Here is a 13,610-nt window from a genome sequence, read left to right on the forward strand (position 1 = left end):
ACATTATTTTTTATTACTTTTAAGGAATGGAGCTGCTGAGCTCTCTGCCTAGGGGGACCCTCCCCTAAACTGATTTCCCTCTTTTTAACAAGTTGTTCCTTACACCCACTTTCATTTTTATTTTTGTTTGTCCCTGATCTTATTGACGCCCTTTTTGATGTTTTAGACCTTTTTTTTTTTTTTTACATTTTCTCCAAAACCTGACTGCCCTCAGTCAGAGGCTCCACAAAAGAGTGTTTTTTAACTATTACCCACAGGTCTCGAGTCTTCACCGGTGTCAATGTCATCATTAATAGGGCGCTTAGACTGCATTGTTAGCTTCCCAAAAGTCCTTTCTAGCTCCCCCCCTGAAAATTTCTCTTTTGAATCTTCCCCTTCTGAGTTATTATTTCTTTCTGAGTTCTGAGAACAGAACTGTTTCTCTTTAATCTCTTCTAAAACCTGACTTCCCTCTTTCAGGGGTCCCTTTAGATTTTGTTTATCTTTATGTTGTAAGCAAGATTTAATCAGGGACCAAATGGCTAAAGTTCCAACAGGTAACAGCTTTTGCTTTTTTGTTATGTGTAGATCCTCTCCCAGGTGCTTCCACTGAGGAATATATTTAACAACCCTTTATCTAAAAACCACGGAGAGACCTTTTTTATGGTATCAAGGAATGCTCAAGCTGTTTTTTCTTTTAGTGGCATTCCATGACTTTTTAGTAACTCCCTAAGAGGCTGCTGCATCCTAGTTTTGGAGAGTTTTGTTCCCATGGTCAAATTCTAACACTGCTAAGAGCTAACCCAATCACCCAGATGAACCACACAAACAACACGAAAAGTACACACACCACACACACAATTTGGTACCCCTTCATAAATTGAAACTAACTAATTTTACCGGGCAACGAGTCTGCCTTCTGTGAACTTTTACCGGGCTTTCAGCCTATTAACCTCTCTCTGTTACCGGGCTTAAAGCCTATTAATCTTTCTCTGTTACCAGGCTTTCTAGCCTTACTTATTTTATTACTTTATTGCTTTATTATTTTATTACTTTATTACTTACCACTTAACTTACCCTTGTCTGTGAAAAATTATTGTTCTTATGAAATTTCTGAATTTAGCCTAGTTTTAGACAGTTCTGTTCCTATGATTAAATCTTACAGCACTAAGAGCTCCAAGCACACAAACAAAAAGACAAGCGCGTGCACGCACACACACACGCTCATGCACGCACACACATACACAGTTTGGTACCACTATATAAATCTGTATCTGGCCACTTCACTCGTCCCTCCTATGGGGATCCTTTTGTGATGAATTGTCCCTCCCACGGGGATCCTTTTGTTATGACTCGTCCCTCCTCTAAGAACCAAGGTGAAATCTCTTCTACCTGTTTTAAAAATGCCCGAGCAGTTCTTGTCTTTAAGGGAGTGCCGTTAGCTTCAAGAATTTCTTTCAAGGGACCTTCCATTCTACATCTAGCAACCTCGTTCCCCATTTTTTGAGGAAACTTTAACCTCTCGTTCCTAGGAACTTTATCGCAATCACAATATTCTCGTCTCTAGGAAACTTCCCTGTCCACTGACAGATCTGGGTGCACACTTTCACGGATCGTTGCTCACCTCACTCACCTCTCCGCGGCACGTAAGATTCCCGGGGTTCGGCGCCACTTGTCGCTCTCGCCAGCAAGAACGACCCGGAGACGTGATGGGTGGCAAACTTCTTTATTAACAGCAGATTCTTCTTCTTCTTTTAGGGAAGTTATTGTCACTTATATAGGTTATATCAACTAATTAGAATATTCATGATATGTGGGGAGAACATAGACGTATATGGGTATAACTTGGAGCACCTAAGAATCACGCAAGAATCATGCAGAGGCCCTGACCAATTACTGAGACTTCCTCAAGGTGATGTTAGTTGTTTGCGCACAGAATAGCAGTTTCCAACCGCACTGGCAGCTTGCCAGGTGCCATCTTGGCCAGGCTCCACCTAGGGCCAGGGGTCCGTACGCAACCCCGACAGGGTGGCACTTCAGTTGTCTGACACCCTGAGAGGACAAGGACACACCTCTGGGCTCCCATGACAGCTCTTTCATCCTTGGATGAATGAGTGAACCAGCCAGTCCAGAAGTCCAGGTTGGGGACTATGGACTGATTGTCTGGTCCCACCCTAGCTGGGTGCATGGGGGTAGAGTTAACTGTGTATTCATTGACTCTCTGTGAGTTAGATATTTTCTTTCTGGACTGGGATGCTATCAGAAAAAAAAAAAACTAGCAAATTCCCACCACTCTTAGTTTGAGGAACAAGGCCCCTGGGGTACAGATTTCCTAGCAATATCAACTGTGCTTTCCTAATACAAAGACAAAAGGGAAACTCGGCCCCACACTCCTGTCTACCTCCGATCCATTGAAGCACCCACTGGAGAGTGCCTGAATGGGCCTGCAGGGAAAACACAGATTCATATCCCTTCTGCAGCTACCCACTGAACTCCACCTGCTTCATCCTGGAAAATAAAGACTTACATGGGCCATCTTTTCACCTCCAGTGAACTCAAAATGAAAGGCATCTTCTGGCATCCTGAGGGCTCTAGAGCATGAGGAGAGAAAGATACCAAAGGGAAAGGCAAGTGGGCTGACATCTTTTTGGAGTTACTGCTGGTCTCCCTACAACTTACCAGGCTCTTAGTGTTACTTATGAGAGTTAACATATAGGTAACAACACATATAAGTCTATAAGTGACTATGTGAATCATAGAAACAAACTATGTGTACAATAAAGGATAATAAATTGTACAGCATATCTACACATTTAAATAGTATGAGGCTATCAAAAATATGAAACAGAAATATACCAATTATACAATGTCAAATGAAGAAAGTAGGATATAGAACTATATATAGGTTTTATAAATGTGCATGAATTCAAAATGAAAAACACCAATATTTCCATAATTATAGATTTCTTAGTACAATGAATTTTTCTGTACTTTCAAACATAAACTTGCGGCCTTTCTGATCAGAACAAGCTCCAAGTCCCGGAGCCAGCACGGTGTGCTCCGGCCCGCAAGCAGCTTCAGGGACCAGGACAGGGCAGCCAGAGACTTCCCCAAGCAGCCTGGACCCCTGCAGTGGAAGGTGCCTTTCAAGGCTAACTTCTTGGAGCAGACCACCCAGTCAGAGCCTTTCTACATAGAGCCAGTCACAAGTCCCCGAGCCAACTGAGAACTTCGATCCTCAAGCAGCCTCTGGGATCAGGGTAGGGCAGCCAGAGACTTCTCCAGGTGACTCTGCCCACTCGGGACATAGGCTCTTTCTACGGGGCAATCCAAGATGGTGGACTAGAGGGTGACTGCATCCTTAGTTGCTCCAGAACCCAGGAGTTAAGAAGGGGAGACATTGAGGGATTCAGACTAAAATAGAGCCACAGGTGAGTCTGCCCACTGGATAAAGCTCGGCCCAGGTGGCAGGCCCAGATAGAGGTGGCTTATCGGAGCAGGGCAGGGCAGCTAGAGTCTTCCACAGGCAGTCCTGTGCACTCCGGCGGTGGGCCCCTCCCACACAGCCAGCATCTCCAGGTTATCGGAGCAGGCCACCTAGTGAGAGCTTTTCTGATCAGAACAAGCTCCAAGTCCCGGAGTCAGCGCAGCGTGCAGCGGCATGCAAGCAGCTTCAGGGACCAGGACAGGGCAGCCAGAGACTTACCCAAACAGCCTGGACCCCTGCGGTGGGAGGCGCCTTTCAAGGCTAGCTTCTTGGAACAGACTGCCCACTGAGAGCCTTTCTACATAGAGCCAGCCACAAGTCCCCGAGCCAACGGAGAGCTTCGATCCGCAAGAAGCCCCTGGGATCAGGGCAGGGCAGCCAGAGATTTCTCCAGGCGGCTCTGCCCACTCTGGCCGCAGGCTCTTTCCACTGGGTGATCCAAGATGGCGGCCTAGAGGGTGACTGCATCTCCAGTCGCTCCAGAATCCAGTACTCAAGAAGGGGAAGCATTGAGAGACTTGGACAAAAATAGATTCACGGGGTGAGTCTCCCCCACTGGGCGAAACTTGACCTGGGCAGCAGGCACAGATAGGGGTGGCTTATCAGAGCAGGGCAGGGCAGCTAGAGTCTTCCCCAGGTAGCCTTCCACACTCCGGCGGTGGTTTCCTCCCACACGACCAGTTGCACGGTGCAGGCACCCAGTGAGAGCCTTTCCGCACAGAGCCAGCTCCAAGCCCTGGAACCAGTAGGGGGCTAGGGGCAGCTTTCTTCAGAAGCACTGCATTATCAAGTTCCTCCAAGACTTCAGGCTATTGAAGGCTGGGAGGTGATACACTGGAAATCTACCGGGACACTATAAGCCAATAGAGGAAATCTGCAATATCTCAGGGTCCCACTGACAGCAGACCAATATGAGAAAACAAGGGAAGAAAATGTCCCAAACAAACCTAGATACTACATCAATAAAACCCAATGACAGCACAGCAGAAGAAATGTCAGAAAGGGAGTTCAGAATGTACATAATTAAAACAATCAGGGAAGCAAATGAGGAGATGAAAGAGCAAATGCAGGCATTGAAGGAAGAGATGAAAGAGCAAATGCAGGCATTAAATGATCGCAGCAATCAACAGTTAAAAGACTAAATACGGGAAGCAAGAGATCATTTCAATAAAGAGTTAGAGATACTGAAAAAAAAAACAAACTGAAATACTTGAAATGAAGGAAACAATAAACCAAGTTAAAAACTCCATAGAAAGCAAAACCAATAGGATAGAACACCTGGAAGACAGAACCTCAGACATTGAAGAAAAATTACTTAATCTTGAAAACAAAGTTGGCCAAACAGAGAAGATGGTAAGAAATCATGAACAGAATCTACAAGAATTATGGGATATCATGAAAAGGCCAAATTTTAGAATTATTAGGATTGAGGAAGCCTTAGAGAAACAAACCAGAGGAATGAACAATCGATTCAATGAAATAATATCAGAAAATTTCCCTAATCTGAAGAATGAAATGGAAAACCAAGTACAAGAGGCTTATAGAACTCCAAATATACAAAATTACAACAGACCCACACCAAGGCACATTATTATGAAAATACCTAACATACAAAATAAAGACAGAATTTTAAAGGCTGCGAGAGAAAAGAATCAAATTACATTCAGAGGGAAACCAATAAGAATATCAGGAGGTTTTTCAATCCAGACCCTAAAAGCTAGAAGGGACTGGAACAACATTTACCAAGTCCTGAAAGAAAATGGATGTCAACCAAGAATCTTATACCCAGCAAAACTTACCTTCAAATTTGACGATGAAATAAGATCCTTCCATGATAAACAAAAGCTAAAGGAATTTACAAAAAGAAAGCCAGCATTACAGAACATTCTCAGCAAAATATTCCATGAGGAAGAGATGAAAAACAATGATGCAAATCAGCAACAGGAGGCGCTAGCCTAAAGGAATAGCCAAATAAAGGAGAAAACAAATCATGTCAAAAAGCAAATATGAGTCAAATGACTGGGAATACAAATCATATCACAATGATAACCCTGAATGTTAATGGCCTGAACTCATCAATCAAAAGACATAGACTGGCAGATTGGATTAAAAAGAAAAATCCAACAATATGCTGCCTGCAAGAGACTCATCTCATAGAACGAGATACCCATAGACTAAAGGTGAAAGGATGGGGAAAAACATACCATGCACACAGATACAGCAAAAAAGCTGGAGTATCCATACTCATTTCAGATAATGTGGACTTCAAATCAAAACCAGTCATAAGGGATAAAGAAGGACATTACATGCTGCTTAAGGGAAGCATAAATCAGCAAGACATAACAATCATAAATATCTATGCCCTGAACATTGGCTCATCCACGTACATCAAGCAAATCCTTCTCAATCCAGAAATCAAATAGACCACAACACAATAATACTAGGCAATTTTAACACACCTCTCTCACCACTGGATAGATCGTCCAAACAAAAATTGAATAAAGAAACCATAGATCTCAATAACACAATCAACAATTTAGTCTTAACGGACATATATAGAATATACCTTCCAACAAAGAACGAATACACTTTCTTCTCAGCAGCACATGGATCCTTCTCTAAAGTAGACCATATTTTATGCCACAAAGCTACTGTTAGCAAATACAAGAAGATAGAGATACTACCTTGTACTCTATCAGAACATAATGGATTGAAATTAGAAATAAATGACAGAATAAAAAACAGAAACTTCTCCAATATCTGGAGACTAAATAATACACTATTATATGATGAATGGATAACAGAGTACATCAGGAGGGAAATAAAAAAATTCTTAGAAGTAAATGAGAACAAAGACACATCATATCAAAATCTCCTGGACACTATGAAAGCAGTACTTAGAGGAAGATTTATTTCATGGGGTGCATTCAAAAAAAGAAGTAGAAATCAACAAATAAACCACTTAACACTACAGCTCAAAGCCCTAGAAAAAGAAGAGCAGACCAATACCAAAAGTACTAGAAGACAGAAAATAGTTAAAATCAGAGCCGAAATCAATGAAATTGAAACAAAAGAAACAATTGGAAAAATTAACAAAATAAATAGTTGGTTCTTTAAAAAAAATAAACAAAATTGATAAAACCTTAGCCACACTAATAAGGAGAAAGAGGGAAAAAACTCAAATTACTAAAATTCGGAATGAACAAGGAAACATCACAACAGACACAAGTGAAATACAAAGCATAATTAGAAGCTATTTTGAATATCTATACTCCAACAAAACAGAAAACCTCAAAGACATCAACAAATTTCAAGAGACATATGAATTACCTAAACTGAATGAGGAGGACATACACAACTTAAATAAACCAATTTCAAGCAATGAAATAGAAGAGGTCATCAAAAGCCTACCAAAAAAGAAAAGTCCGGGACCATGTGGATACTCAGCCGAGTTCTACAAAACCTTTAAAGAAGAGCTCATTCCAATACTCCTCAAACTATTCCATGAAATAGAAGGGGAGGGAACCCTCCCAAACTCGTTCTATGAAGCCAATATCACCCTGATACCTAAACCAGACAGAGACACATCGAGGAAAGAAAATTTCAGACCAATATCCTTAATGAACATTGACGCAAAAATTCTCAACAAAATTTTTGCAAATCGCATACAAAAATATATTAAAAAGATAGTACACCACGATCAAGTGGGTTTTATCCCAGGGATGCAAGGTTGGTTCAACATTCGGAAATCAAAAGATGTCATTCACCATATCAACAGACTTAAAGTTAAGAATCACATGATTATTTCAATAGATGCAGAAAAAAGCATTTGATAAAATACAGCATCCCTTCATGCTCAAAACACTAGAAAGAATTGGGGTAGTGGGAACATTCCTTAACATTATAAAGGCCATCTACACTAAGCCCATGGCTAATATCATTCTAAATGGTGAAAAACTGAAAGCGTTCCCCCTAAAAACTGGAACAAGGCAGGGATGCCCTCTTTCACCACTTCTATTCAACATCGTCCTTGAGACTCTAGCCAGAGCAATTAGACAAACCAAAGAAATTAAAGGGATACGAATAGGAAAAGAAGAACTCAAACTATCCCTGTTCGCTGATGACATGATTATATATTTAGAGGAACCTGGAAATTCCACCAGAAAACTTTTAGAACTCATAAGTGAATTCAGTAAAGTAGCAGGTTGCAAGATCAATGCTCATAAATCCAATGCATTTTTATACATAAGTGATGAATCTTCAGAAAGAGAAATCAGGAAAACCACCCCATTCAAAATAGCATCAAAAAAAAAAATACTCTGGAATCAATCTCACAAAAGAGGTGAAAGACCCCTACAATGAGAACTACAGAACACTAAAGAAAGAAATTAAAGAAAACCTTAGAAAATGGAAAGATCTCCCATGTCCCTGGATAGGCAGAATTAATATTTTCAAAATGGCCATACTACCTAAAGTGCTATACAGATTCAATGCAATTCCAATTAAAATCCCAATGATGTACCTTGCAGAAATAGAGCAAGTAATTATGAAAGTCATCTGGAAGAATAAAAAACCTAGAATAGCTAAAGCAATCCTCAGTAGCAAGAGTGAAGCAGGGGTATTGCAATACCAGATCTTCAACTCTACTACAAAGCAATAGTATCAAAAACGGCATGGTATTGGTACCAAAATAGACAGGTAGATCAATGGTACAGAATAGAGGACATGGACACAAACCCAAATAAATACAATTTTCTCATACTAGACATAGGTTCCAAAAATATGCAATGGAGAAAAGATAGCCTCTTCAACAAATGGTGCTGGGAAAACTGGAAAACCATATGCAACAGAATGAAATTAAACCACTCTCTCTCACACTACACAAAACTCAACTCAAAATGGATCAAGGACCTCGGAATCAGATCAGAGACCCCGCATATTATAGAAGAAAAAGTAGGTCCAAATCTTCAACTCTTTGGCTTAGGATCAGACTTCCTTAACAGGACTCCCATAGCACAAGAAATAAAAGCAAGAATCAAGAACTGGGATAGATTCAAACTAAAAAGCTTTCTCTCTGCAAAGGAAACTATCAGCAATGTGAAGAGAGAGCCTACAGAGTGGGTGAATATCTTTGCCAACCATACTTCAGATAGAGCACTAATTTCCAGAATCTATAAAGAACTCAAAAAACTCTACACCAAGAATACAAATAATCTAATCAACAAATGGGCTAAGGAAATGAACAGACACTTCACAGAAGAAGATGTACAAGCAATCAACAGATATATGACAAAATGTTCAACATCCCTAGTAATAAGGGAAATACAAATCAAAACTATCCTAAGATTTCATCTCACTCCAATTAGAATGGCGATTACCAAGAACACAAGCAACAATAGGTGTTGGCGAGGATGTGGTGAAAAAGGAACACTCATACATTGCTGGTGGGGTTGCAAATTAGTGCAACCACTCTGGAAAGCAGTATGGAGATTCCTTTGAAAACTTGGAATGGAACCACCATTTGACCCAGCTATCCCACTCCTTGGCCTATACCCAAAGGAATTACAATCAGCATATTACAGAGATACAGCCACATCAATGTTCATTGCTGCTCAATTCACCATAGCCAGATTGTGGAACCAACCTAGATGCCCTTCAGTTGATGAATGGATAAAGAAACTGTGGCATATATATACAATGGAATATTACTCCGTAATGAAGAATGATAAAATTATGGCATTTTCAGGCAAATGGATGAAATAGGAGAATATCATGCTAAGTGAGATAAGCCAATCTCAAAAAACTAAAGGACGAATGATCTTGCTGATAAGCGGAGGAGGACATATAATGGGGGGTGGGAGGGTTTAGCATTAGGTTTATGGTTAGGTTTAGGGTTAGGGATAAGGAGTATGGTAAGTATGAAGGAAAGAAGGACTGTATAGAGGGGAAAGAGGGGTGGGAGGGGTGGGAGGGGTGGGGGGGAAGGGAAAAAATATAATGAATCAAACATCATTGCCCTATGTAAACGTATGATTACACAAATGGTATGCCTTGACTCCATGTACAAATAGAGAAACAACATGTATCCCATTTGTATACAATAATAATAAAAAAAACATAAACTTGCACTGATTTCAAAATTAGAACAAATGAAATAGTATTAAAAGACTAATATGTATGTCAGAATTAAGCAATTGTTAATGACCAAATCCTTGTTTGTTTCAGTTAACATGACGTTTTCTTGTAAGTTTAATATTAACATGAAATATATTATGAAAAGTTTAGTGAAACAACTTTTCCTAATCAGAAAAATTAATGTTATCTCTTGTCTGGACTCATAGGAGACCTTTGCACCAGAGATAAATGTACAAATAAAATGGTAAGTGCCATCTACAAACAAGTGCAAACACAAGTTCCATGGAAAAGCCCCAAGCTTCAAAAGTATTTAGACTTTTCCTATCAAACTTATGCCATGAAAAGATAGAATTTTAAGATCAATAAAATGGAATTAATTAAACTTGAAAAAACTTGTATTTATTTATTCTTACAAAATACTTAGAAAAAGATTATTTAAAATGCAGATCTCTACAAAGAGGGAAAGTAGAAATGTAAAATCTAATCCAAAATTTTACAACAAACATTTCAGGAACTAGAAAGAATCCTACTTATCCAAACCTTTACCTAATATGTCATACACAGGACTTTTATCTTTTCCTCATCCTATAAATCTACTATCATAGATGCAACTTGAATTCAGACATAATTCAAAACATGTGGAAGGAGGATGGAATCCTGAGTTTTCTAGTAGTGCACTAAAGTAAGTTAAAAAGGCAGGTGCAGGAGCTGGATAGCATTCTGAAGGTGCTGTGCCCAGATGGGCACAAACTAATCTCAGAAATACAAAGCCAAATCCTTAGTTATAATAGGAGCATTAAGTTTTATCCAAGACAGAAGCTAACCAGCAGTTCAATACCATTCCTAACATTATGCCAAATTCCACCACTTTCATTGCAGACATAAACACGCAATTACCATAAAACGATTCAAAGGCACTAAGAAAGGCCTACATAGAAAATTAGAGAAATAATGTACATTAGAGAAAATTCTACTATGCTTCATCTTCATGTTTTGCAATGTGACAAGGGTTGTGATAACTGTCATTGCAGATGCCTGGGAAGACAGGAAGGAGCCTGATGGGTGTGTGGTATGCAAGTAACCAAAGAACTATACACTGGGCAACTTTCAGCAGCTCAGGAAATTGCTGTAACAGAGAATAATGGATGGAAGAGCAATTGGGAACTTAGAGACACATGTAAAACCTGTCAGCCTTCATTCTTTTTGCATTTCTAACATCAAAGAAAATGTGGAATTTACAGGTAATCCAAAATTTTATTTTCCTTCTTACCTTGGAAGACCAGAAGGTAAATGGTTGCTTTTACATCTGCTTTTTCTTGTCCGTGAGTAGAAGGCCTTTGTCTTCCATAAGCCTTAAGCATTTTCAAGTTGTGATGTGGCATAGTCAGATGGCTGGTCCCATCTTATGTGGCTCCCACTCCACCTAAGAAAGCAATCAGAACTAGGTCCAACAGCATCACAGGAACAGCAGAAATTACAACATGTGGGTTGTACTATACTTAAATACAAGTGTACACATAAATAACTAAGCTGCCATCTTTATAACACACAAGGAAAAGGAAATATACCTATATACTTAACATGCCTTTCCCTAAATTTTCTGAAGGTTGTGAAATTTTGTAAAACTGAGTTTACTCTATTTGCTCCAAGCTATTTCTTCCTTTTCCACATATATAATCTTATATATGTTCAGAGAAGAGAATTCTGGGGATGAAGAGTAGCTGAAGAGTAGCAAGGGTGTCAGTGTGATTTCTGGAGGTTAGTAATCGGATCTGGGTCAAAGTGAGTTGCAGGAGGACAGCATCTTATCTTATGCAGGTGGGACTGAAAAGGAAAGCCTGGTTGGAGTAGGTGGTGGGTGGAGGAGCTCAGGAACTCCTAGGATGCCATGAAGAAAGCCGTGTGAAAGGAGCTTTTCTATAGCTTAAGTGGGCCCTGGTCCTTCCAACACCAAATCTTGCACTGGTGAAGAGACAGTGAGTTCCTGGTGACAGTCCAAGAGCACACTCCCAGGATACTGAATCAAGAGATGTGGGGGATGTGGAGGCACCCAGTAGCAGGAAACCCTATTTCTCCCTCTCTGGCCATAGCCTTTGCCCTTTATGAAAATCAAAAGAAAGCATAAAAGATAACAGCAGCCAGGCCAACTTTTGAACCTACAAAAGGTGGAAGAGGAAAAGTAGAAGGTGATTTGAGCCAACTTTCGAAGCACTATTCAAGCAGAGATCTTCCCACTCACACAAAGAAAAAATACAGACAGACTACTCAGGATGCCTCTAAAGAGGTTCCTAACCTGACTTCAGGAGGGAGTTGGAAGAAAGAGAGAGAGCTGCTGCAAGAGAAAACAACAGGGATCACCCATCCTTAAAACATACAACCTCGTCTTGAGGGTCAAAGAAACCTTCGTTAGATCAAATTCCTGCTGCCAACCTCGATGCAGATGATCCTCTAACAGATGAGGAAAATGAAGATTTTGAAGAAGAGAGTGAGGATGATGATACTGCAGTTCTTGCAAAACTGGGAAAAAAATTTTAAAAAGGGCAGAGGAGCAGGCCAGGAAGGAACAAGAACAAAAAAACTGAAGAGAGAATTCATTTGGAGAACATTCTGAGTGGAAACTCTCTTCTTAATCTCACTGACCCATCCCAGCTTCAGGCCATCTTCAAAGTTAAAAGAAGGTGGGCTGTTGATGGGTTCAAGAACTAATCAAAAGGTGTAGATGACCAAAAGAAAGACAAAAGATTTGTAAATGATACCCTGCTATTTGAATTTCACAAAAAGTTCATAGAAAAACATATTAAGTAGTACAGTTTTATGTCCTTAAAGACTGTAAAATCTTAAAAAAAAGTATACCCAACAAAATTTTACCTTTAAACTCAATATTTATCAAGTTTTAATATTTAGGTGGATTTTATCAACTGCATATTCATATTCAATGAAACAATATTATTATCATTAATAATTAATACTAAAAGAAAAACTTCTTCAAATTAGAAACTAATACAAAACATATAAATGTATATAAACATTTTGTTGCAAAGAAGAATGTTGAGAAGGAAAAATCTTCCAGTCCCTAAAATATAATACCTTGGTTCAAAATTCTATAATGACAGGGTAACTGAAATGCGAAGGAGGAATCATACACATAGGTTTTTTTTATTTTTTTATTTTTTTACTGTTACACAAGATACAGTCAAATATTTTAAAAATAAATTTAGGTGAGAATTAAATCACAATAGCCTTTTCAATTGGATACTTTAAAAGGAGTGGTGGTACCACTTTAAAATGTCACTCCTTTAGAACACTGACAGTTATCTTCCATGAACCTATATAAATTAAACAGAAAAATTCCTGTCCACCATTCATGTTCAAAACATGTATACGTTTACAAAATTACAACATGGAATATCTAACCAAGTCAACTGAAGACCACTGAACTATTTTAATTATTTTCATTACATAGGCTCTAATCTCACAGAAAAAAAATGTATAAAGGCAACAACTGGAGGAAGATACTGCCTCACTCTCACCATGGGACTGTAATCCTCAGTAATTTCTTTATAGTACAATATACCTTAAAAACTTGAGTGGCTGGGGATGTGACTCAATGGTAGAGCACTAGACTAGTACCCTTGAGGCCCTGTTTGATCCTCAGCAACAAATAAAAATAAAATAAAGGTACTGTGCCCACCAACAACTGAAAAATATATATGTTAAATTTTTTAAAACTTCAATGTTTTTCAAAGGACTAAACCTTCTAATTATTGAAAAAAATCTAATATTTTAATTCTATTTAACATAGCTTAACACCACACCTTTATACTGTATTTAAAGGAACTTAAAGGAACTTTATTGCAAAAGGTGGCTAGGTTTATCAGGGGTTATCAATTACAGAATAGGATCCTCTAGAGGGAAAAGCACTGCCAAGTCCTTTGAGATTTAAGCGGTTGCTAGTAGTACTCTGGCAAATAGTCTAGGTTAACTGAATATTTATGTTTAGGGTTAAGCA

The 13,610-nt window shown here is 39.1% G+C and overlaps 1 pseudogene; it reads left to right on the forward strand.

Annotated features, from left to right (window-relative positions):
* Positions 1 to 9,696: 9,696 nt before the first annotated feature.
* Positions 9,697 to 12,406, forward strand: LOC124961244 (spliceosome-associated protein CWC15 homolog; annotated as a pseudogene).
* Positions 12,407 to 13,610: the final 1,204 nt, after the last annotated feature.

Source organism: Sciurus carolinensis, chromosome 12 (assembly GCF_902686445.1).
Source record: "Sciurus carolinensis chromosome 12, mSciCar1.2, whole genome shotgun sequence".
Lineage (NCBI taxonomy): Eukaryota > Metazoa > Chordata > Mammalia > Rodentia > Sciuridae > Sciurus > Sciurus carolinensis.